The following is a 24,185-nucleotide window of genomic DNA, read 5'->3' as shown; positions in this document are numbered from 1 at the left end:
CCTGAACTACCTCATTTAGTTCATTACAAAGAATAGTTATGTGGGTTTTCTGCCAGTGTATTACAAGCCCAGTGGGAGACCAGTCTTAAGTGAACATCCCTCAATCAAAGCGCCAGGGTTTTAGGCAAAACCTGACCATTAAAGTTGCTAATGTACCATATTAGCCTTCTGGTCCTGTTAGCCATTTTGACTCATAAATAAACAAATTGAGAAAAAAAAAATACAAAGTAAAAGACAAAGTAAACAAAGAGCTGTCTTCAAGATATGTTTTTACTTATGTAGCAACAACTAAAACATATTAAGTTATGTCCACCAACTAATGTAGGCTAGATTATTCCTTGCTATATAAAAAAGGTCATCTTCATCCTGGTGAAAACCTTTATTCCCCCCATCAAAATGAAAGCTGAGTCATAAATATGTTAATTTCCTTCAAATAAGACTGTTGCTTCAGAAAGAACTGTTATAGTGGCAGGGTAAACCCTTCATCGTTAAACTGTAAGACTTGACAAATTTGTCATGTTAATGATTTTCAACTCAATTTTCCAAAAAGATATACTCTCTGCGCATACTAGGCCATTTGAAATGTATTCCCCTGTCTCCCACTTCTCTGAGTGGTGCACATTTCTCAAGGGATCTTTGAACATGTCATATTTATAAGGTTCAGTAAGATAAAGAGAGCCTGTTTTCCTGTTTATCTTTTTGCTTTCATGCTAGTAACTTATACTGATAAAAGTCTTGCTTTAGTTCACACTGTGTTTTTAGCAGCGAGGTGAACAACAAAATACAAAAACATTCAAGTTTTCTTTGTGAATTCAGTCAGTGTGGTGCCTTCTCAGGCCTTCTATTAAGAAAGTAAAGCAATTGAAAAATAAATGTAAAGATTTTTTTTTTGGCTGAGGTTTGTGTGAATGATTATATTTAAAAAAAAAAAAAATCAATAGTGTCTAACCTTGTAAAGGATGTATTTCATGAGTAAATGGCTCTAACAGCATTTTGATCTCCAGTTTTTTAAAAAGCATTCCCAAAAGGAGTTTTAAATCCAAATCAAACTGCAAAGTCAACACATTTTAGAATAAACAGCATAGACACCCATTAACGGATCTTCACAAAATTTCCTGATGAATGTAAAATGAGTGGTCAACTATATATTAGTTGAAAAAGTTACTATTTTAATGTAAAATGCACCAACTCTAATGAATGTTGGAAATCTAGTGTCTTATCTATGTATTCCAGCTCTACCATCCATCTAGATGACAGTATAACAAAGGTCATATTGAAATAGTGTCAAGGACTCATTTTAGCCCTGAATATTTTAATTAGCGCTGTGCCATATCATATCATCTGCAATCCTACTGGTATAGTTCTTTAAATTTAAGTGTAATATTACAATATCAATAATATAGTGCTACCATGTGTTTATGTTCCCTAGCACACATGATAATCAGTCAGGTCTAGGCACATCTGACAGTGAGAGCCACATGGTAGCCTCTCATTATGATTTAGTAAAAATGGAGCTACTTCAACAACCTCCTGCAAAGCACATTACTAAAAAAAATGCAAGAATATTGTCCTTCATTTTATTTGCACTAATAAATGCTGCTGCCTGGAAGCTGCAATTACTGATAACATGTTGGCAAATTTCCTTGAAATAGCATGATATCATTTTGAGGTTATGTCACTCACCCCAAACTATAATTACTGCTTTCATTTGTTTAGAGTTGCTGATTCGAGACAATCAAGGAGACAGCTGAACTCTAAAAACTTTTAAAACGTCTTGAACAAAAAATATGTCCAATTAATTTTCAAGTTCATGTGTATTTGTATCAAATGAATAACTAGAAATATTTGATCAAAGTGTGGAAAGTAGTAAAGAAAAAGCTCACTGGTTCTGTTTCATTACAAGTGTCCACCAGCAGATTTGGGGGGGAGCATAGAGGTCACACCTCTCCTGGATGTGAAATGGGTTGTGGGGCATATCATTCCATGCTCAATAAAATGCTAAGCACTGCAGATCTGCAGATTATACACTGCTTGGTATAAATTACATTTTACAGTTGTTTAACTGCTCTAATTAAAATACTTTCTCTCACCATAAATTAAACACATTTCTAGCGCAATACCAACGTATACCAAAGGGCATAATCTCTTAAAGCATCTGGTTATATTTACTTTTTCATCAGAAAATATATGTAAATTAATCCGTTCTTCTAACCTTAAAACACCGATAAAAATACAGCTTTGCATGCACTGGCTGGCTGGCACTAAACAATCCAGCACCCAGAAATATTCCTCTCGAATATCCCTCTTTTGTTCTGCTTTTTGGACAGAAACAACTTGTTTTAACAGCTTTGTTAAAAATAGGTTGTGTGTGGATATATATGTGTGTGTAAATAGTGAGGGAAACATTACCACATTTACATTTGTTTACCCTCTGCACACGGTTTTGCAGTATCATACAGTTGGGCAAGACTGCTTCATAAACACACAAATACACAAAGAAATGCACACATACACACCAGTTTTGAGGACCTGAAACTTTGTACTTTAAATTTTCCCTGGCAGAACCACAGTTTCCATGTGTCACACAATTATGCTTTAAATGAGCTCTACTGAAAATTGAGAGTTAATGAGTATGTGATCTGGCACAGAAGGAGACTGTCTCAAAACTAATTGTTGGATCTCTAGAGCTCAGGTCTGCACAATTAACGCATCCACTTGTATTGCTAAGAACAAAGTAACAGGGTACATTTGAATAAAACCAACTAAACTAATGTGTTAATGATGTTTTATTCTATAAATTAGTAGCTCTTAATAGATGTATGAGAAGAAATATACAAAGCAAAGGCATTTTGTTGTAAATTCTTTGTTGGTACACAGATGATTAAATGAGGTGCTCTGAAACAGAAGTGGTGTAAATGGATTTATCTGCTAAAAGACAAAAAGAAAAATAAAGGAGATGCTAAGATGAGCTTTTATTTTAAAAAATCTTGCTTTGATGGTACAATCTCTGCAATTTAGCCAAAATGCATTTAATCAAGATTAAAATTCATGTTTGGGATTATGTTGATTTCTGACTGAATGCAGACAATTAAGCAGAGATGCAAAGTGAATGGTGGGCAGGAAAGAGGAATCCAAATATTAGATCTGTAATGTGAAGTAAAGGTCGCTTCCAACATAGCAATAATGTGACCTGATTTTCCTCGCTCAAATCAAGGGGCACAAGTTGCTATGGTAACTATAGTGTGGTCCACAGAATGGAAGCTGGTAGTAAAGATGCTTTTAAAAGAAATCTGCATTAACAGTCTGATTAGGAATAACTATTTTTTAATGTGTGGTCAATTTCGAAGATTCGTGACTTAAAAATTAAAAACAACAGCTACTGAAACATAGCCACGTATTTCTTCATCATTCATTCCCAGTGCAGTTCTCAGTGCAGTCCCGTGGTAATATTTATGGCAATGATATATACACCTAATTAAGCCTCAGTTTATTTGAATCTGATCTCAACAGTCCAGATCCTAAAGTGATAAAGTGCTTTCATTTTTACTATGGAGAACACAGTGATGCTATATACTAGTTCATATAAGCAACTAAATTTCTATTTCTAATTTTTTTAAAGCGGGATCACTAATCGCAATGAACAAATTACAGATAATAGTTCATGCAAATTTGATTATGTTGCACCAGTGAAACTGTGGTTCAAAAATAGATTTGTATTGTAGGAAAACCCGAGGCTGATGTTGTAAGATGACCATGAACAATAATCAACATGATTAAAGCATTTCAGCCTTTGTCTTGGCTACTTTGAAAACACAAGGCTTTTCACAAGTATATGGAACAGTCAGTAAATCTAAATAAGAAATGGCCACACACGCGCGCACACACACCCTACTTCCAGATAATAAATTATCAAATCAAAATTTATTTATTTATATAGCACATATTAAAACAACAATGTTAACCATAGTGCTTCACAGTCAGTAAAAGCACGAGACCATTAAAACAAACAATAAAACAGGACAACAAACAATAGGTAACAACACAACAAGCTAGAACAGCCAACTAGTTAGAATCAAAAGCCAAAGTACAAAGATACGTTTTAAGACGTAATTTAAAAGACTGGATAGACTCGGCAGTACAAATATGAACAGGGAGTTTATTCCAGAGCCTAGGTGCCACGGTTGCAAAGGCCCGGTCACCTCTCGACTTCAATCGAGACCTAGGTTGTGCTAGGAGCATGTGATTGGACGATTTAAGAGTTCTGTAGGGATGGGTACCAGTATCCAGTGCCATTATGGCACCGGTTCTGACATAAACGATAGTAACCAGACCAAAAAGCAGCGCACATTTCGGTGCTTTATTTCGGTGCTCTTTTTTTCCCTGAGATGCCATACACTTTGGATTCCAGCCAATCATTTTACCTTTGCGAGCGTAGTAGGTGGGACCAGGTACGTATGTTCTTTTAGAGCAGAGCTACAGATTAAAAATGCACAGGGTGAAGCGGTCAAAAGTCTGGCTGTACTTCACAGCAAAAGATGCAAACTCAGCAGCCTGCAACAAGTGCTTTAAGGTGATACTGTGATACTGTCAAAGGAGGTAACACCTCGAATCTGATGAAACACCTGGCGACGTATAGCATTTTGTTAAAAGCCGAGAAATGCGCCGTATTTGATCTACTGCGGGTGGGTTGCCTGTTATCAGACCCGGAGTTAGCAACATCCCCCAAAAACCCGAAGAGGAGAGTCCTGGCCCCTAGCCCTGCCAGTGTAGCAGAAATGATGACGGATGGTGATGGCAGCAGCAGCCGTTCTTCTCTGCGTGAGTAGCTTAATGTTGTTCGTGTGTAATTTACGTTGAGTAGGCTAACCACGTTATTAAATTAATGCATGTAAGGTGAACTACCAAACACCGTCATAGTTACATGCGGCCGTCTTCATGTTTGATGGCAGATACTCCCTTCACCCTGGCCAAAAAGGCTAAAATGACCAAAGAAAAAGTGGAAAACGGCTAAACATGAGAGGTTTTTGGACAAAGTTGGTGTTTTTTTCCCCCCCATTGTTTAAGCACTGCTTCCAGCCAAGAGTGATGCCATAAATCCCCTATAGTTGCAGAAAAGGCTAACATTGTTATCTTTTTACAAAAAAACAGCTAAACATGACAAAGTTTTTGTTCTCCATTCTTTAAGCACCAGTTTGAGCACCATTTAAGCACCGGCACAGTTTCAAAAGTACCGGTTTGGTACTGGTATCGGATAAAACCTAAACGATCCCCATCCCTAGTGCTCTGTTGGGATTGTATAAGTGGAGTAGTTCAGAAAGATAGCTGGGTGCTAAATTATTCAGAATTTTAAAAGTGAACAAAAGAATTTTCAAATCTATGCGATATTTAACAGGGAGCCAATGTAATTTGGCTAAAATTGGAGTTATGTGTTCATATATAAACAATGAATTTAACCACTTGGAATTTTTTTTCTTTTATTCTCTATATGGACAACAGTATCGGACCACACGTCTTAACATCAGAATTCTTGTTTTTTTCAAACACATTGCTAAAGATGTATAAAATCAAGCATCTAACCACACAGTCTCGTTTTCCAAAGACTTGTGAAAGTCTGAGTTATTCTAAAGAGCTTACCGAGGTTCCTACTGTACAAAAGTCATCAGCACTCTGCTGACTCAATAACTGCCTCCTCTGGCATTAACACCAGCAGAAATAATGCACTGGGAGCTTCATATCTTCATAGCATACCTCTGTCACCGCCGCTAACTTTTCTGAGACATGTTATTGAATTCAATTCAATTCAATATGAGCTCATATTTTTTGTGAAATAGTACAATGTCTGAGTTTAAACATTCAATATGTTTTTAGTTGGGACAAGGCCACATTTACCATAGCATTACCTCTTCTTTTACCAACGGTTGGTAAACATCTGAGAACTGAGGAAACCGGCTGTTGGACTACCGGAAGAGAAATGTTATCTCATTTTTGTCTGATATAGGATCGATTCTAGCTGATCAACAGTCCTGAATTAAATGTGTTCAGTTGATGAAAGATCTGGACTACAGACAGGCCAGTTCAGCACCCAGACTTTTCTATTACAAAGCCATGCTGTTTAAAAAGCAATGTCTTATTGGAATATGCCACACAGCAAAATCTCCAGTGTTAAATTAACACTGGAGATTTTGCTGTGCAGGGTTTCCCTGAAACAGATCAAGATGGGAGTATATGTTGCTCTAAATCACATATATATCTTTCACCACTGTGCAAGCTGCTAATTCCATAGGCACTGATGCACCCCCATATCATCAGAGATGCAGTTTTTACAAAACCATGCTGATGGTTAGTGGGATGGTTCCTCTCCTCCTTAGTCCAGAGAATGTAGTGTTAATGTTTTCCAAACCAAAAATTCAATTTGTCTGTCCAAAAAACAGTTTTTCACTTTGTCTCAATCCAGTTAATGAGCTTTGACCTTGGGAAGACAGCTTTAAGATTCTCTTTTTATGTCCAGTCGTGTTACTCACCGGTTGTCAATTAACTTAGTAAATAGCAAAAATGCAGTAAAAGCTTCTTATATTAACCATTTACTTCTCCAGCCTTCTGCTGTCCTGGTCCCAACTTATTAAAGACATGTTAAATTCAAAATGAGGCAATGCTTTTAATAAACTGGTATTTTGGTGGGCTTCATTTTTCAGTCCTAATTATTCCGTCCTATTTTGTATTTGAATACCATTACAAACCAAGTTCATTATGAAAAAAACTGCACAAATTTCCCAAATTTTTGAATCTAAACTCATCGTGTAACGCATATAAAACATCAAATGATTGCATGTTTGCAGAAAATTCATATTAAAAAATGCACAGTGGAAAAAAATCAAGTCAACAAGATTCAGTTCTCAGGGGAAGGCAGCAACAGGCAGAATTGTATGGTTTGATCATGTAGTTGAAGCTGTATCGTGGACGCTTTCATACATTTTTCAGAATGTCAGTGGGGAAGTTTGAGCTCTTCTTGGGACAGCTGGGACCACATGTGATTTGCAGAGAAATAATTTTAGAGAGTCGATTGATACAGAGCTGCATCCAGCTGTGTTTCTGAGGTAAAACAGCAGAAAGATGATTGCCAAATGCAGTTGTCAGATCTCTTTATTCGGATCTGAAAAATTGAATATGGTTTGAAAAAACAAATGCTTCATATTTGTCCAGCCAAATTATGCCGCCGCTATGAACAGCTGCATTAGGCATAGGTGAGTCTGATTTCCACTGATTTTACACGTCTGTTGTGTAAAGGGCTTTACCTGACTGTAAACCAGTCGTGAACTATTGTATAGGAGAATTCAGCTTAGTATGGTTTATCTACTATGTGATTGATTGAGCCAGTATATATATAAAGAAAACCTGTTCATTTAGATGTAACCTCCTGGGCACTTTACATTCATTGCATTACATTACAACTTTTACAATTAAAAGTTCACTATACCTTTTAGCTGTTGCAGAACTTGGTTTAAATATACATTTTACTTGTCATTTACAGGATCTTATTTCAGAGCTATCATTGTGTAACATTTAAGTTGCTTTAAGTCCTCTTGGTTACTTACCAAGTGGAAAAGTGAAACAAACGTAAGTCTCGCAATCCCTGAGAAATATATCCAGCTCCAAGTGTAGTTAAAAAACTGTTCTGTTGCACTTGCAATAGAAAGAAAAACTTTAGTCAGCTCATTCACAACCAAGAGAGTCTGCAGAAGGGAACTTGCACAAATTTTCCATGTATGGACTTTTGCAGACCTGTCCAGGGTGCACGGTGCCTGTCGCCCTAATGCACTTACTTTTACTTTTTGCAGTCTGTTTTTAACTTTTGTCAAACACAGAGAACACCTGTCTGCTGACAAAGGTATCTTGGGCTCACAATGTTTTAAGGCTAAGGCTAGTGGTCTTAAAATATACATGAATGGTGAATAATCTGACTGCTGCATTACTCTGCTCACATATACTATATTTTAATATAGTACATATTCCCTTTAAATGGTCATTGTTAACATATATTTATGTTTCCTTTTATCAGATAATAGAAAAAAATGAAATAGTACAAGAAACATGATCCACTGAGACAATAGTAATAACCAGCAGACACATCCAAATCAAATTCAAGCTGCTGTTTTGAAGTGCTAAATCCAGATTTTATTACTACAACATTTTCTGATCACTCAGACAGACAGTAGATTCACATACATACAAAAAAGAAATTAAATGAGGAAAAAGAAAAAAATAACAATTTTATATGCACTTCTTTTTTTTTTTTAGCACAATGCAAAAAAAAAAAAAAATCAGTGATTTTAGTTGCTTTTCTCTCCTCTGCTCTGATTTCACCACTCCAGCTGTTTTCAGTGTGTGCTCCACTCCATGTTGAAAGTTCATCCTTTCCTCACCCACACAGAGTGAGAAAATAACAAAGGAGATACTACTAGAACTTAATGTTGCTCGAATTGAAGACTGTGTGCTCTCTAATTGTAAGAGCAATAAAAGATTTCCAACAAACGACAGTAAGCAATGACTCTTTCTCGGGCTTGTCTTTGAGATAAAGAAACAGGCTGAAAATTCCTTCACTATAATGGCTCTCTGCATGTTTTTAAATATGCTTAGGTAACGCAGAAAATTAGATTAGACACTCTGAGGCTTGATTACAAATTAATCTGTTTACCACAGAACAGTTTGTGGTAAGTAGAATAAGACTTGGAAAAAAAGAGAATGGCCCTTTAAACCATTTGAAACCATCCCATAAATGTTTTCCCTTTGAAGCTAAACTAATTCAATTACCTAGAAACTGTAGATCTAAGTGTGTGCGTTTCAGACCAGAGATTCTCTCCTGCACAGCAGATGTTCTACGTACTGTAGCTGATTAATTACAAGCCTTCAGTTGCCGAACAATCGGAGTTGCTTATGATGTGCTAGAATGAGAATTACAGTCAATAATTGTAGAGTTGTACAGCTTAGTGAATGTTCGGAACTTTTTCAAAAAAGGTTTGGCCAGTTTTATTTTCACAGGCTGCACTTTTGGCATTTTCATTTTTGTGTAGCCCCCCCCTTTCTGTCACATCTCTCATCAATCTCCCATTATGTTAACTGCAGCATTCATTGTTCCAACAAACTGCTGGAAAATGAAACAATCCAGCAGCCTCTCACCCAGTGCTCAGAGGTTGCCTATCTTATTGTTTTATTAAGAGCATAACAGCATTACAATTTAAAGAGATATTAAGAATGGATAACGTTGACTTGAAAATTAAAATATAAACCATATAAATTAATTGCACATATTGAAGTAATGGTATAGCTACTGTGAAATGCGGGAAAGAAATGAAAATGAAACCAAATGCAAAAAAGGAAAAAAATAAAATATTTAATCTCGCTTGTATTTTTTTCAGTATCATTACAATGCTTCTCACAGCAAGCTGACAGCTGATATCAAGAAATGGTGTAAACCCAAACATCAGCATTCACAACACAATAGCAGCTTTGTATAGATGCTTCACAGAACAGCATCCTTTCTTTTATTTCCTGTAAAATGCATCAGTGGGTCTGTCTTATCCCAACACCTAATGAATCCTCACATCATCCTAATATCTGGAAGACATTTTACTCTTATTAAGTCTGACAAAAAAGCCTTTTTTTAACACCATGGATACTATATACTGAAGTGTGTTAAATTGAATTCCTTTATCACACAATCCCAAGATCATTGACTTTAACTAACGTGTTTATATAAGTTCAAAGTTAGGTACAGAAAATGAAAATCACCCAAGATCAGGTCTTGCCCATTCATATGAGTACCATTATATCATAGCCTAACAAAACAATACTTCAGAATTTATGCATTCATAAGAATAGAATAAATTCACTGTTGCTGTCACAGGAGACCGAATGGTGAGGTACTGCACAAGACAGCTAAGCACAACAGCCTTCTCAGTTGTTTTCCAACAGATTCCTCCATACACATTTCATCTCTTGGGAGAAAGAGGCATGAGAGTGGAATATAACAACTCAACATGCAAGAAAGGTGACCCTAAAACACTCTCTTCTTTTAATGGACAGCATTCCCTTGGAAAAATCCCTACTATTAGGTTCATCATGAAGGAGCAGACGCTACGAAGGACTTGACTTGAAATGTGTCCAAGAACTACTGAGGTTACTGTTCTGGAAAGAATATGTCTGCACTCTGAAAGAGCTGACAGTAACCTGCAATTAGAATCAATGGTGTAAACATGCATATAAAAATACAGCACAAGTCAAACAAAACTGTTCTCAAGATGATTCCTCATTTCCAATCAAACTTTTACAAGAGAAAACACAGCACATAAAAATCGTTAATGCAATAACGAGCTAGAAAACAGCCGTTAAGCAACAGGGCCTAAAGACATTTTCACTAGGGTTAAAGATTAAAATGTGAAAGGTAATTCGACCTAATTATGTTCAAGACATGATTAAAAAGTTCCGAGACTGTTGCAGTTTTCCAATAACTGAGAGCATCACGCACATTTAATAGGTGCAAGTGGTGTAGAAGGGAACTACTTTGATGGGGGTGGCGCTGGATTACTTTTATGGGCGCGGCCTCAGGACTTGTGAAATGTTACATTAAAATCACTGGTTTCTCAGTGTTCCTTTGATTTCTATAAACACTGCTCATGCTCTCCGTGTCTTTGGAGGTAAGACTTATTAAGATACCACAGGAGTAGATATGGAGCTGTAAAGTCTGGTGTGAGCTCCAATGAATTTTAAGTGAGGCATAAAAAAATTGCCTCCTAGGAATCATTTGGCGTATCAATGCCCTGCTTGAGGTAATGAGAAACAAAAATTAAATATATAACAGTATAAAAAAGAATGCAAATAAAATTATGAATCTTAGGTAACAATGACTTATTATGCCTCAAATTCTATTGAAGATTATACACATAGCTTGCAAGCAACCCCTTTTTGTCTGTCGTTATAACACTTTTGAATGCATTCCCAATCTGACAAACACAAACTCGTTTACCAGTTACATATATTTTTTTAAATGTTTTATTTATTTATATAATCAAATTTTACTTTCTTTCATATGAAAGTCAAAAGTGTCACTAAATTCAGCTAATCTTTCATTTTGTACTATCAGCATGATGCAGATATAGCCTTAGACCCTGTATTTGACTCCCATGAAACTGCATAGCCAGTTTTTACACCTTCATCTCACTAATCTGTCTAGAGCATGAGATTGTTAGACGTTTGGAAGATAAAAAATCAAAGAGTGTTGTGCTTCATCATGGCCCTGGTAGATAAGGCCCTTTACTGTCACATAAAATCAGGAGCTGCCTACTGGAAAAACACTCCATCCTCGGGCTATTCCCCACCATCATCACTACTCTCTCCATACCATCTCTGCAAATACTTGGTGTTCGCTTCACTGACAAAGTCCTTCCTTACACCTATTTCAGCACGCAAGTAACATGTTGAGTACAGGGTGCTACTGCGCAGATTTCATCAATGAAGTCAAAAGGTTTGCCTTGTTGCCCCGATAATCAACTAGATTTACCATTTCAACTAATGAGAGACCCATATTTTGATTACAAGTGTGTTCCTGTTTTCATTTCAACTACTACTTCATAAATGCATTGCTTTGTTTCAGTTAATAACCTTTAACACTTTAAAAGCACATATTTAAGCTGTGGCGCAGAGGAAGCCTGCAGGTATCTTCAGATCACTTGCTCAAATTAAACACACTGAGGACAGCCCAAAGACAAATGATACCAGGGCAGCATAATTAACCAACCTGAGGCTGTGGGACATATTAGCAAACCAAAATAAGTTATTTTAGCCATTCTGAAAGCAGTAGAAATCAAGAAAGGAAAGCCCCAGGTTGATGCAGTCACGTCACTTGTTTTAATTACACACTGCTAACTCACACAATTGTTATGGTGCGTGGTGTTTTTGTACAACCTCCTGGCTGCAGCGCACGAGTCAGATCAAAGCAGCGACGTACATACGAGATGAAGATACGAGGCTGAAGGATGCAAAACTGCGCTCAAATTAACAGTACTTATTTTGTTCACACACACGCTTTAGCATTGCAATGTCAGTGCGACTTAAGATTGTCTGTTTGACTCATTGGACATCAAATCCAAGTCATTCATAACCGTGACAAGTGGATGAGGATGCTGAAAGTCAGTCTTTGTTACACAGATGCTTCTAAGCAATTATATAAATTAAGTTGTCAGATGGGTCATGAGGGATGTTTGTCTTCCAGGCTGTGCTAGACCAGCCTGCCTTACAAACAAAGTGCTAGATAGGAAGACAGCCAAAGAGGAGTTTGCCACTGTCAAGATTACCAACACTTCTTAAAAGGAATTTCTTTAATCCAACAAATGCATGTCATCTCAAATCACTGCATGGAATATTCCCAGGGCCTACATTGTTAGTCACGATTATGTTTTGAGCACAAAATTAAGCCCTTGCATCCTCTGGACAGTGAAAAACATGTTGTTTATATATTTGAGGATGCTCAGCAATTTCCTATCACTGCCTCACTGCGCTTTTGTCACCATAGAAGTAGCTTCAGAGTGCTCTATACAATAAAGCAGGATATAGTGTGATATCCTTTGAATAGCTTTGCTCACAACACTCTACAGGGACATGTTGAGCGCCACTTGTGCTCCGCACAACATTTTTGTCCGTTTTCACTTTATTAGTTGCAGATTTGTCAGTGAAAATATGATTCCCTTGGGTGGTGAGACAGTTTCTATCCCTAGCCTCTCTCTTGTCACTGCTGATATGCATTTTTTTTCCCCCAAGTGTCTCAAAGGCCTTCACCAGAGTTGTCGTTTTTAATTAGCCATACCCTAAATGCGTGTCTGTTGGCCCATGTCAATAGTCATTTAATTTAGGAGGATGGGGCAGCTGTAACATCAAGACATCTTTCATTTCAATCAAGGTTAGCCGATTTACTAATTTGCATTTCATCTCACACCTGCCCCCATGTGGATTTACAAACATTTTAAAGCATGCGCTGCAAGCAAATAACTGATTTACATATGATAAAGATAGGGGTAACCTCTAATTCATGCCAAGTGAAACAACCACAGCTGTGCGTTCCCTCCACCTTTCCCCCTGATATGCAGGTGAATCTCCTTTTGATTACTGCATCTGGTGACTTGAACTATACATCTCTTGGTGAGATGAGCCATTTTCAGATAATCTTAGGAAATTAAACCCAGCTGTACAATGAACTGATATGGCAATCATTTAAGCACATAGGGCTTATGAAATATAGATATACATCTATAATAATATTAAGGCAAATTATAGGACATTTGAAATCCCAAGCATGCCTCCAAGTTATACTTCCATCATTAAGTCTTAATGGATGCTCTATTACACTAACAGAAAACCATAGAGCCACACTGTGATGTGGGTTATATGATTGTAACACTGCTATACAGTTTTAGAGATATAATTCAAAGCTATTTAGCTATTGGTGTTAAATTTGACCTATATTTAGGTGAGGTTTCTGTTTTTTACCCTTTTTTTTTCATGGTGAAATATGGAAAGCTTCCTTGAGTCATAAATGCTCCATGTTTGTTAAAGTGGAGCCTTGTCCTCATGCTGAGAGTGAAATATACCAGTTGGAATCAGGGGAAAATAAAACAGAAAGCCACTGTTGTAAGAAAACAAAGATACAAATGGTTTTGCTGAATTTGCCTGAATTTTTTGACATTGTAGTAAAACTCCATATTGACTGCATCCATGTTGCAAGCAGTGTAGCTCTGCCACGGTGTATTGTATGTGACGTAGGCCACAGAGTTTAGAATAATTCATGAGGCAAATCAGAGAGAGAAGGCTACTTTTCTTTCAGCATATCCCACTCTCACATACACAAACTATACTTACACCATTGCGTATGTAACACGCTGGGTGTCAATAAAGCGAATGCCATATATTTCACAATTTTACAATTTATGGAGTAAGAACTATTGTTTTTGTTTTTTTACTGTTGGAAAATGTCTGTCTTTTTCTTGAGCTTCACAGATACATGCTGCATATGAACATCTACCACCTTCAAAGCAGATCTGAACATCTGCTACTACATGTCAGCTTCTGGGAACCACTGAAGGATGCAGAAAAAACTAGTTTCTATATTTTTAGAAAAAAAAATGTTCCAGAGGCTCATCATTTAAAACTTTATGACTCTTAAATATTGTATTGACATACTTAGTGACCTTAAATTATTACAATGCTGTTTCTTAGTGCCTCGGAGTGGCAAAAATGAAGAAAACCCCAAGCAGCAGGGGAGTTACTGACAGCAGAAAGACCTTGAAAGGGTGCATTTTTCTTTGACAGACTTAATTCCTTCTGCCACCGCTTGGCTAATTACTGTCATTGAGAAGAAAGTCACGCAAACTTCTAAGGGGGAAAAAAAAGAAAAGAAAACATATCCTAATTGAGTAATTGCTTAATAATAGCCATTTCATTTCTGTGCACCATCCAAACACATCAATAAGACCAAACACAAGTCTGTGAGCCTAAAAGCCACAGTGGACAACCAACTGTCACCAGTGCACTTAGACCATACTATTACACTTTGCATTCAACACAGCCAAGCTGCAAAATTAGAGTTTGGCAAATCTGCATATCTCTGATTGGATAATTCCTATGGGTCTACTTGTGTGGTAAGTGGTGTGTTAGAAGCCTCCTGTTCTATTCTAACCTAAAAATGCAATCCTCCCTCCAAAAATACAGATCTTCTCCTGCCCTCACAGTGTAGCTCTTTTTCTTACAAAGAACATTTAATGGACCCATTTGAGATGCTAGAGCTCAAATCTACACATTGTTTTTTCTTTTTAAGACTGCTGAAGCTTTACTGTAGGACACCGCTAATTTGACTTCAAAACTGAAGTCATTATTTCAGCTAGCCCCAGGCGCGATGAGCAGCTGAAATGGTTCAATTTGACACTTTGTTGTGTGTTTTGTGCATCTTGAAACAGCTCCATCGCCCACATGCTTAATTTTGACTCTGTCACTCTTTTGGAAAAGGTAGAAGTTATTGAAGCAGCGTGGTTGGAAGTAAGCAAAGCGGACAGTCTGAAATCTAAAATGCACCCCCCAAAACTATTCAGCTCCTTACAGGTTTTCATTTATTTATTTATTTATTTTTATGTTTTTCATGGATATCTCCAGGTTGTAATCTCCGGAACTTGTCTCTCTTCAGACAACCCGCGTTCGCTCTTACAGATCCAGCTCTACAATCGATGGGAAAAATAAAAGAAATGCGAGTAAAGTGAAATACTTTAAAATACTCACGGAAATACAAAAAAGTCGTCCTCGGTCTCCGGGTGATAGCTGCTGTGGTAGCTGACCCAAAAGACGGAATGGCAGCGGTTATATCCAGTGAAGTCCGGGTCCTCCTCTCTGCCGCTCTATGTGGTTAGTCAGCGCAAACAGCACATCCTTAAGCACAAACAGCAGGAAACAGGTACACTTCTTTCGGTCTCGAGCTCTTTACCCCCTAGAAGCGTGAAAGCTCGTCCTCGACTTCGGGGAGCTTACTGGATGTGCCGTGCGTCGTGCTGGACGTAGCTTTGGTTTAGTCTCTTCTCTGTCAGCCTCCACCGCTGCAGCCGGCTGAGGCTCTGTCTGCAGCGCAGCATCCCATCTCCCTGGTGCTGAGGAAAAAAAGGTGGCCCTTAGATAGTTATAAGGAGTGGCATTGCATCAGTGCATCGGTTTCTGCCACTGTACAAAGATCTTGGTCGGAATATGCTTTTCTATCTGCTGGTCCCTTTGATGCTGAAGTTGATTAAGTGGGGGTGGAAAAAACCTGCTTTGTAAATGGCTGAATATACCCCCTCTTTTCAAGAGTGGGCATATAATGCTGACTTGGGTTTCTCCCCTTTTTGTTCATTACCGTAATACATACACGTCTACAGCCCCATTAACACATGTGTAAGGCACTGATAATTTATTAAAACTAATTTTTATATACATTTCCAGTCGAGTCTTGCTGCTGAATTTTCTCCCCATTTTTAGCCTATTGTGAAATATGACAAAAATGTTTTTTTTTCATCGTTATTTTTAACATTCACCTTGTTAAGGTATTAAGCAATAAACAGCTACTGTATGTAGCAAATGGCTAACTTTGGCTTAGCATGTTTCACCAATTTCGCAGATTAAAGTTTTAAATACAAAATTAACTTGAAGCTTATTTTTTCCTTCTTCATCAAACACCTGGTGTTGCGCTGTGTTCATTTAAACAGGAAAATTTGTTACCTGTTAACTTTAGGGTCTGAAAAGTAAAACTAATGTGGAGCCTCTTAAAGCTGCATTTTTTTGTAATGACCAGGTGGTGGAGATTCTTCTATAAAGAAGTCTTAGTAGATGTCGATAGAAAATGCTCTCTTGATCTGTGAGGTTAGTAAATTCATGATAAGTTTATGAAGTCAGTCACATTTTTTAAAGTCTTATTTTATACTCCAGGATTTACATTTGTGAATTCAGGTCATATTTAGAGACCAAACTGACAATAAAGCAGGTTCAAGGATATGTAGTGTTGCCTGGTTTTTCCCTCAGATCCACACCCTTTGATGCCAGATTTTAAAACCATATCAATAGTAAAACTAATACTGAATCTGAAAACAAAAATGAAAAACCAATTATTTAACAAACCAAGAAAAGAGCTGAAGGTGATGTTTGACTCCTTGTCAAGGGACTGTTTGACAGGACAAGTGTTTATTGATGATCATGATTGACTTCAGATCCATGCAGACTTCCCGGATCAATAGGCTTTACTACCTCACTGAACTTCAAAGTAAGATCAGGCGAATCCTTTGGTGGAAAAGAGCGTTTGTTTGAGTTATGTCTGGTGGGACGTGTCTTCTATTTAAAATTAAACATGGGTCCTCAGTTCATTTCTGTGCAACTGCTTCTTTTATGCTCTTTTCACAACCTAAAATTATACTTTTTGAAGACTTTATTATATCGTTAATAAATGAATGTTATTTCTATATATTTATTATTTATTATAATGTTTGTTTTTCTGCATTTAAAACAAAAAAAAATTGTGTGTCATGTGGCAGCATCCCCATCCTCTCAACAGAACATTAATGGTTCTAGACTAGAGAGTATAGATTAGTGCCTTCTGTTTCACATATCAGTTACTTAGCTCATATTGCCACCCTCTGCTGTGCGTGTTTGACTGACAATATGGAGCTAACAGCCTATCTCTATCCCCCATCATTAATTAAACAGTACCCATGAGTGAATGCTCTTCCTATTGCACAATTGATCCATTCTGCTGCTTGTAGCTCTTATCAGCTTTTAGATCACATCTTTTGAGAAGAAGTAGTTTAAGGGTCCTTTTTACAGCTTTACTTGTTGGCACTTACATCGTTTAGAGAGCTTTCCTGATAGTGTACATTATGAATTGTCAGAAGATAAGCCCATTATATTTTGTGTGTACTACCTTACACATCATCATTTTAGAGCGTTACCTCCGGTCAGCGGATTATTTTCGATGAGAGGATATGAAATATCAATCAGTTAGTATTTTTCAGTGTTGTATGAACAATATGCTATTATGGTTGTAGAGGAGGCGCTTTGATCCAAAGTTTGATAGTAACACAAATGGAATTAACTTTTTAAAGAGCAATGCCTCACTTTTGAATCTTACCAGTTACACTATTTTGTTGTAGTGTAACCTATTACCCTATTACCCTGCTTTCTACCACCACAAGTTAAATTTATGCCTTGTTTGTCAGTAAAGAGGCATATGTTGCATCTTTACAGCTATGGAACAAACACGCAACATTAGAATGTTTGATTATATAGGAGGAAGGAGACATTCAGCCAGTCTTTACAAACCTCAAGAGTACTGATAATCTGTGTTTGGTCCCCATTAGCACCAGTCTAATAGAGCTGTTCTTTTCTTGAGTAGACATTTAGGTGGTAACCAACTAATTTTCATATGAACTGTAATTACAGCTTTGGGGGACAACATGACAACATGCTGTTGGCACTAAGAAGACAGCCATGCCATGTAATTAGAGAGGTGGTGTTTTGCAGCAAGAAAAGGATTAAAAATTAGAACCTGACACACATGTCCCATGATTTGCATGGCAGGTTCGAAAACTTTCTTAACTGTTAAGCCAAACTAATACTGGTGGGTTAAATCTGTGAGTATAGCGCCACATTGCCTTCTTCTTCCAAATACAATAATTAACTTTGATGTGGACTTGCTGGAAGCATGTTAAGCTGTGAATGATGGATTTAAATTGTTTTGGGCAGATTCCTGAGGGGTTTCACTCACTCTCATTTATGATTAAGACACATGCCGGAGTACTATAGCTGTAAAATCAACAGCATGGCTGGAACACGTCTCTGATCAGTCATTTTACTTGGCAGGACCTGTTCTTTACATAATCTTCCTTCCTTCAAGTCTGTCTCTTTCTGTCAGTGCTGGAGTGAACACTTTCGCACTTCTAACATTGTCAGAATGTGACATCTGTAGTTTGTATCGTGGTATGTTCTGTTGCAGCCGACTGAATCCCAATTTCCCAAGAAAAGGCTAAGGAGATGGCTATCCTCAGCATTTGGACTAGCACAGCAGTATCCACGAACAAAACGTCTTAATTTATCTTCATTACACACTCTGAGAGCTGTGTTGTGCTACACTGCTCTCTGCTTCACCGTTGCTTTAGTCTGCAGCAGGAACTTTTGCTTTTAATATAGAAGAGAGCACATATTTTTGGTGCAGAAAAGAGGAAATGTCTGACATGATATTTCTGTTGGGTCAATATTTGACAGTACTTTCAATTTAGCAAAAATGCTGGAGTGAGCATTTCTTTTAAATAGTTTATACTGTATTTGTGTACGTATGTTCATCTCTCTGTCTGTGTTTTATTTGCTAAGTGTAAGTCGTGCATCTGTCTGTTCACACGTGCCAGCCATAGAAACTGCAGAAAAAAACTAAAGGTATACTAGTACAGATGGTGAGTTACATTAACATGCCTAGCAAATTTAAGCAATTTATATTTATTGCTCAGCAGATGCTGACTGGATAGAGGTGGTAAATTATTATTTGGTTGGTAGACTGATTCTTTTCATTACTGGTAGCACCAACATCTGCTGAGTAGAGTCTTTATGCATGCAAGTGGCTGGAAAAAGTCACAGCGAGAGGCTGAAGATTTAAAGTCTGTTTAATGTAAACGAGATGAAATGAAACTACAAATATAAGCACAGCATGATTTAAGATACAACGAAAAGACACTACGTATTCAAAAGAAAACCAATAGCACCTTATGGTTGAGAACAGACCAAAGAGTTTGAAAAAACAAGAATATTTTTTTCATCCGTATTTTAAAATGCTACCCATTTTACCCTGGCACATAATGACAAATGGAATGTACCTGTGATTTTACAACTTAAGGGACAAATAGTGCATTCTTAGCTTCACAATAATCTCAACTCAAGGTCTGGTTGAGTTTTCAGAATGCTTCCCTGCTTATAAGAGTAACGAATAGAAATAGCATGAACAGTAAAAACGGACAGCGCCAGAGCAAATCTGCGCACATCACCAAAAGTGGGAAGGGTTGAAGTTCATCGACCAGAGACCAGAAGATCCCTGAAAGAAGGTCAAGGAGGCAGTTCACATGTCTGATGCCAGCTGTTCATGGAAGCTGTAAGCCTGAAAAAACCTGCAAGCTCACCTTGGCTTATGATTACTTTTCTTTTTTCATGTAACACAGTATTTAGAATAGAATAGAATAATCCTTTAATTGTCCCACAAGGGGAAATTTGGTTGTAACAGCAGCCAGAAAGACACATATACAAACAAACAGTACACAGGAAACAGAACAGAAACATACACAATTTTTCTTACATATTTACATTAAGGACGATGGTTACTATAAACAGAGTACTGTAATAAACAGAGTACTGTTTCATGAAAGGGTTACATGAACTGAATTGTATTTCTCTTATATTATGATTACTATATGTATGCTAGTGATATTAAGCGCAGTGCTCATTGGCATACTTTGTTCAATCGTGCAAGAAAAAGCAGGATGGAAACTGATTAAAACAGCTTTCACTTTTTGCCACACTTCGTTTGCTTCAAAACAACACTTTCTCATTCCTATTTCACATGCGACTGGACTGACTTGTCATAAACTATACAAGCAAGAATGCAGGCATAGTCAGGTCCACTGATCAGACGGATGACAGAATGCATAGGATGTTTCAGAGTGTGTATCCTGGTAGTGTTACAAACATGGTTAAGCTTGTAACAAGAGAAGCAGTCCACGCACACACATTCACTTAAAAGCTAATTTGTTTATTTAAACAAATAAACATGAGATTAGGTGTGGAGATCTGGCTAGTGGTCAGTTCTGTCAAACTGGAAGTATGTCCAAAAACTAAGCATAAGGAAAGAAAGAGTGACCTGGGACATCAGGCATTTCATAGGTTTGGCCATTCCGACCTTTTACATGCAGCCAACTGCCCACTCCAGCTCCTGTAAAGGGAAACAGGTCTTCAAGTATTTTGTTTTTGTAAAACAGTAAAGTAAAATAAAAATGAATAAATTATAAATGATTTTTGTTGTATGAAATCACCTGTTATAATTTATCTTTCACACCTCGCACTAACAAAATTTTTGGATATATGCTAGTTAGGTTCTTATGTAATCTGTCATACCCTTCGTAATGAATGGCTACCTGACACTGATGACTTCCATTGAAACCATTTTTGAAGTTTTGGTGAACAGTAGATGAGTCAGGGCCAGAGGCATCGCTCAGGTTTTCTCTGCTTTTTAAGGACTTAAAATTCAGATACTGTTCATCATTTTTTGGTCTGATTCTTCTTCTTTTGTCCTCCACTTGACAAGTTTCCTCAAATTTAAGGACACACTGCACACCATGCAGAGATATGCAACATGTTTGGCAAATGGCTCAATTCCTTGTCAGGTTGGCGGGATGAGGGCTGGAGCTTACCTCAGCTACCATAGGGCGACAGGCAGGGGACACCCTCAACAGGTCACCTGTCAACAACAACATCATTCTGCTCCTGCTACTGTACAAGGACCAGGCTGAAAATGAGTGAAAAAGTAACCAATGTTCACAGAAAAATTTCCAGACAACTGCTAGTCCGGAGAACATTGACAACTAAGTCTGGCCCCATGGAAGCAAAATGTAAAGAAATGATGAGTGGCTCAAAACCTTTGCACAGTATTATGCATAAATTCATGTTTTAAGAATGTGTTTTCAGAAAAAACATCCTTTAATATATTTTCAATCAGTTTCTTTATAAAATGAATCAATGTTGTGTGTCACTTTGTTTAACATGAAAACACTTGCTCATTGTGATTATGCGACAGTTATTACCCAAAAGTTTCCCAAAGAGCTACAAAACTCTTTTGGTTGTAGTTGTGGTTCTTCTATGTTTAGTTATCAACTTCAACATCTTTGTGTTGGTTAACTTTTGCAGCCCTTATTTTATTTTTCTGGTGCTTCTGCCAGCAGTGCTAAGGACTACATGGCAGATAAGCAAAGTTAGCTGGTGATCATTAAACGTGTCCAGCAGGAAAAATCTTTAGCAGTGAAGTTTCATTATTGACTGAATCACCATTGTCACTGAACGGATCACTAGTTTTGCATTTAGCACTTGTTAAGCACTAGTTAGCAGTTCCACTCGCTCGTGAGGTGGGGACAACAGAGCTGTCACATCAGCTGTGATTCAGTCTTAATGTGTTCGCTCTATTTCAAAAAGGCTGCTGGGCTATTAACCTCAGATAACCATTTATTTTTTTGTTTAATGGGAACAACTATGTTTCACATAGCACAACATTAAAAGCCTAATTTGCAATTAGTGTAATGCTGATATGAGCTGTTTTTTTCCAGCTTGAGCTAGAAACACACTGAACATAAAACTAAACTAATGGTACTTAATCAACACTGGTAAGAACTTATAGAGCTGCGTAGGAACAGTGACATGGTCACCTACCGTAGAAATGTGGTGTGTTTCATCAGCAATAAGCACTTAAAGTTTTGGTAAAAAGAAGGTTCACCTTTCTTCAGTTCTATCGTTTTATGTTTTAGGTAATGAAAATAATCTGGTTCTTAGCAGGTCTTAAATGAGGTAAAGAGAACCTAGGGTGAACAACAACACATGGCATATTACATAGTGTCATTATACACAAGGTAGCCCTTACTTCAAGTACATTGAAGTAATGGTCTCAAGTCAGTGAAGTAATGCTTTCCTGTATCAGTCTCTCCTATTGCTGTGGACGAATTTTGGCTTTTCTTTAAAATTGCTTTTTTAGCTGATCGAGATTTGCCAGCATTTTGGAGCATCTTAGCACAGGCAGAGAAGAGGCTTTGTCACGGCCATTCTTCCAAGCAAGCCAGACTTGTTCAGTTTCTTCTATTTGTACTGTCATGAACTTTAACATTTTACATTCTAACTGAGCCTTTCAGAGTCTGATATGCAGCTCCTTGGATTTTTGCAGTTTCTCTGAGCATTGTACAGTTTAACCTTGGGATCAGTTTTCTGGGATGTCCACTCCTGGAAAGATTGGCAACCTTTTGAATGTTTTCCACTTGTGACTAATCTTTCCTGCTCTGGAATGATGGACTTTAAATTGTTTGAAAATGGCCTCATAGCCCCTCCAAGACAGATAAGCAGCAGCAAATGCTTCTTTAAGGTTGCCAGTGTCTTTCTGTCTTGTCATCGTGTTCTCACACACCTGAATTAGAAAGACCAGCAAACTGCCAAAACGTTTTTACTTGCTGATTAATCAAGTTGATTTTATTAGGAGCACCTGGCTGTTACTTTCCCTTTTTATCCCTATGAAAACAGTGAGAAGCAATGTGTGAAAATCTACATACACCCTGTTTTTTGGCAATGTTTATGAAACAGTGTAACATGTCAAGTGTTATGTTTTATCTCTGGTCGTTGTTGTCAACCTAAGTGAAAGACTTCTTAAGCATCTGATTAATTTGTATGTCGTTATGCAAAAAACTTTAAAACTTAAAGAGGGTGTACTTTCTTTTTTCCATGACTGTAGCTTATTGAAAGTAAACAAACTACAGTACATAATAAGTGGCCGCTGGAGCAAAGTTTGAACAGAACCATCAGGAATGTGATTTGCGACTCTGAACATTTAACAGCTAAACACCAAAATTTTAGAAACTCCCCTCCCAAAAGAGTAAATGGAATCAGTGATAGTTTTGCATTAATCAGGCAGACATAACAATTCAAATGAGTGCCAGTGCTGCTTCAACATAATAAATGTTTCTTCAGGTGTAAAATTGTTTCCAAATGATTTGAGTAAAAACTAATTTGCAACATTTTCTTAGATTATTCACAGTGTGCTTTTTTTAGTTTAACAGAGAGAGGCGGAAAAAAAAAGAAATCACACTCCGAGTTTGCTGTTTATTTTCATACTACTCTGTGCTCTAGCCACTGAAGTGTTGTCAAAGTCATATAGCTGTCTCAGCGACCAGTAGATCCACCTGCAGAGAATGTGAGATTGTCTGCTGTCTCCCTGCAGAAATACAGAATGCATTTGTCAGTGCTTGTGCCAGCAGAATGCTTGTATCTCGAATCGCCCCCATCAGAATCATCTAGTGCAGATAGTCACTCTGGTGCTTTCTGCGCTGCTGAAATAACACACTCCGACTCCATTCAGCTGTGATTGGAAATAACAATCATAATTACCACAGCGTAATCATATCCCTTAGCAATGACTGTCATCAGAGAAATACCATTACTCTAATGTCATAACAAATCAGCTGGTTTCAAGAACAGGAGCCAGAAAAAGAAGAGGGTGGGAAGGGTTGGACTCTATAATTGGAAAGGTTGACTATCGTGTATCATGTAATTTTATTCTGGAAAAAAAATGCTGTGTCACAATTTCTTTGCTTGGATCTGAATATATTTAGTTTGATCCTTTGGTTTTTGTCTCTAAGGGTTCCCCATAATTGAATCATCCATTCACTCTTTTACCCACAAACCATTCACTACTTCTTTGTTAGACTGAAAAAAATTTGCAGGGATAAAATTGGGGAAAAGTGTGTTGGTGGATGCTGCCACTCACTCTCTCTCCCTTTGTGGTAGGATTCTTCATCTCCCTTGTGGCGGCCCATTTGTCCTGGAGTAATTCATTACCTGTTCAGTCA

At 37.5% G+C, this 24,185-nt stretch overlaps 1 protein-coding gene across 7 annotated transcripts in view; it reads right to left on the bottom strand.

The window, feature by feature from the left end:
• Positions 1-15,743, bottom strand: part of cntn5 (contactin 5) — a 117,634-nt gene extending 101,891 nt beyond the window's left edge. For 6 of the 7 annotated variants that reach the window (XM_080888201.1, XM_080888203.1, XM_080888204.1 and 3 more), the window contains exon 1: positions 15,316-15,743. The gene's annotated coding sequence lies outside the window, so the exon portion shown is untranslated. The remainder of the gene's footprint in view (positions 1-15,315) is intronic. The other variant, XM_080888202.1, reaches the window with a different exon arrangement.
• Positions 15,744-24,185: the final 8,442 nt, after the last annotated feature.

Source organism: Rhamphochromis sp. 'chilingali' (genome assembly GCF_963969265.1).
Source record: "Rhamphochromis sp. 'chilingali' genome assembly, chromosome: 8".
Classification (NCBI taxonomy): domain Eukaryota; kingdom Metazoa; phylum Chordata; class Actinopteri; order Cichliformes; family Cichlidae; genus Rhamphochromis; species Rhamphochromis sp. 'chilingali'.
This window is presented reverse-complemented; position numbering and strand designations above follow the sequence as displayed.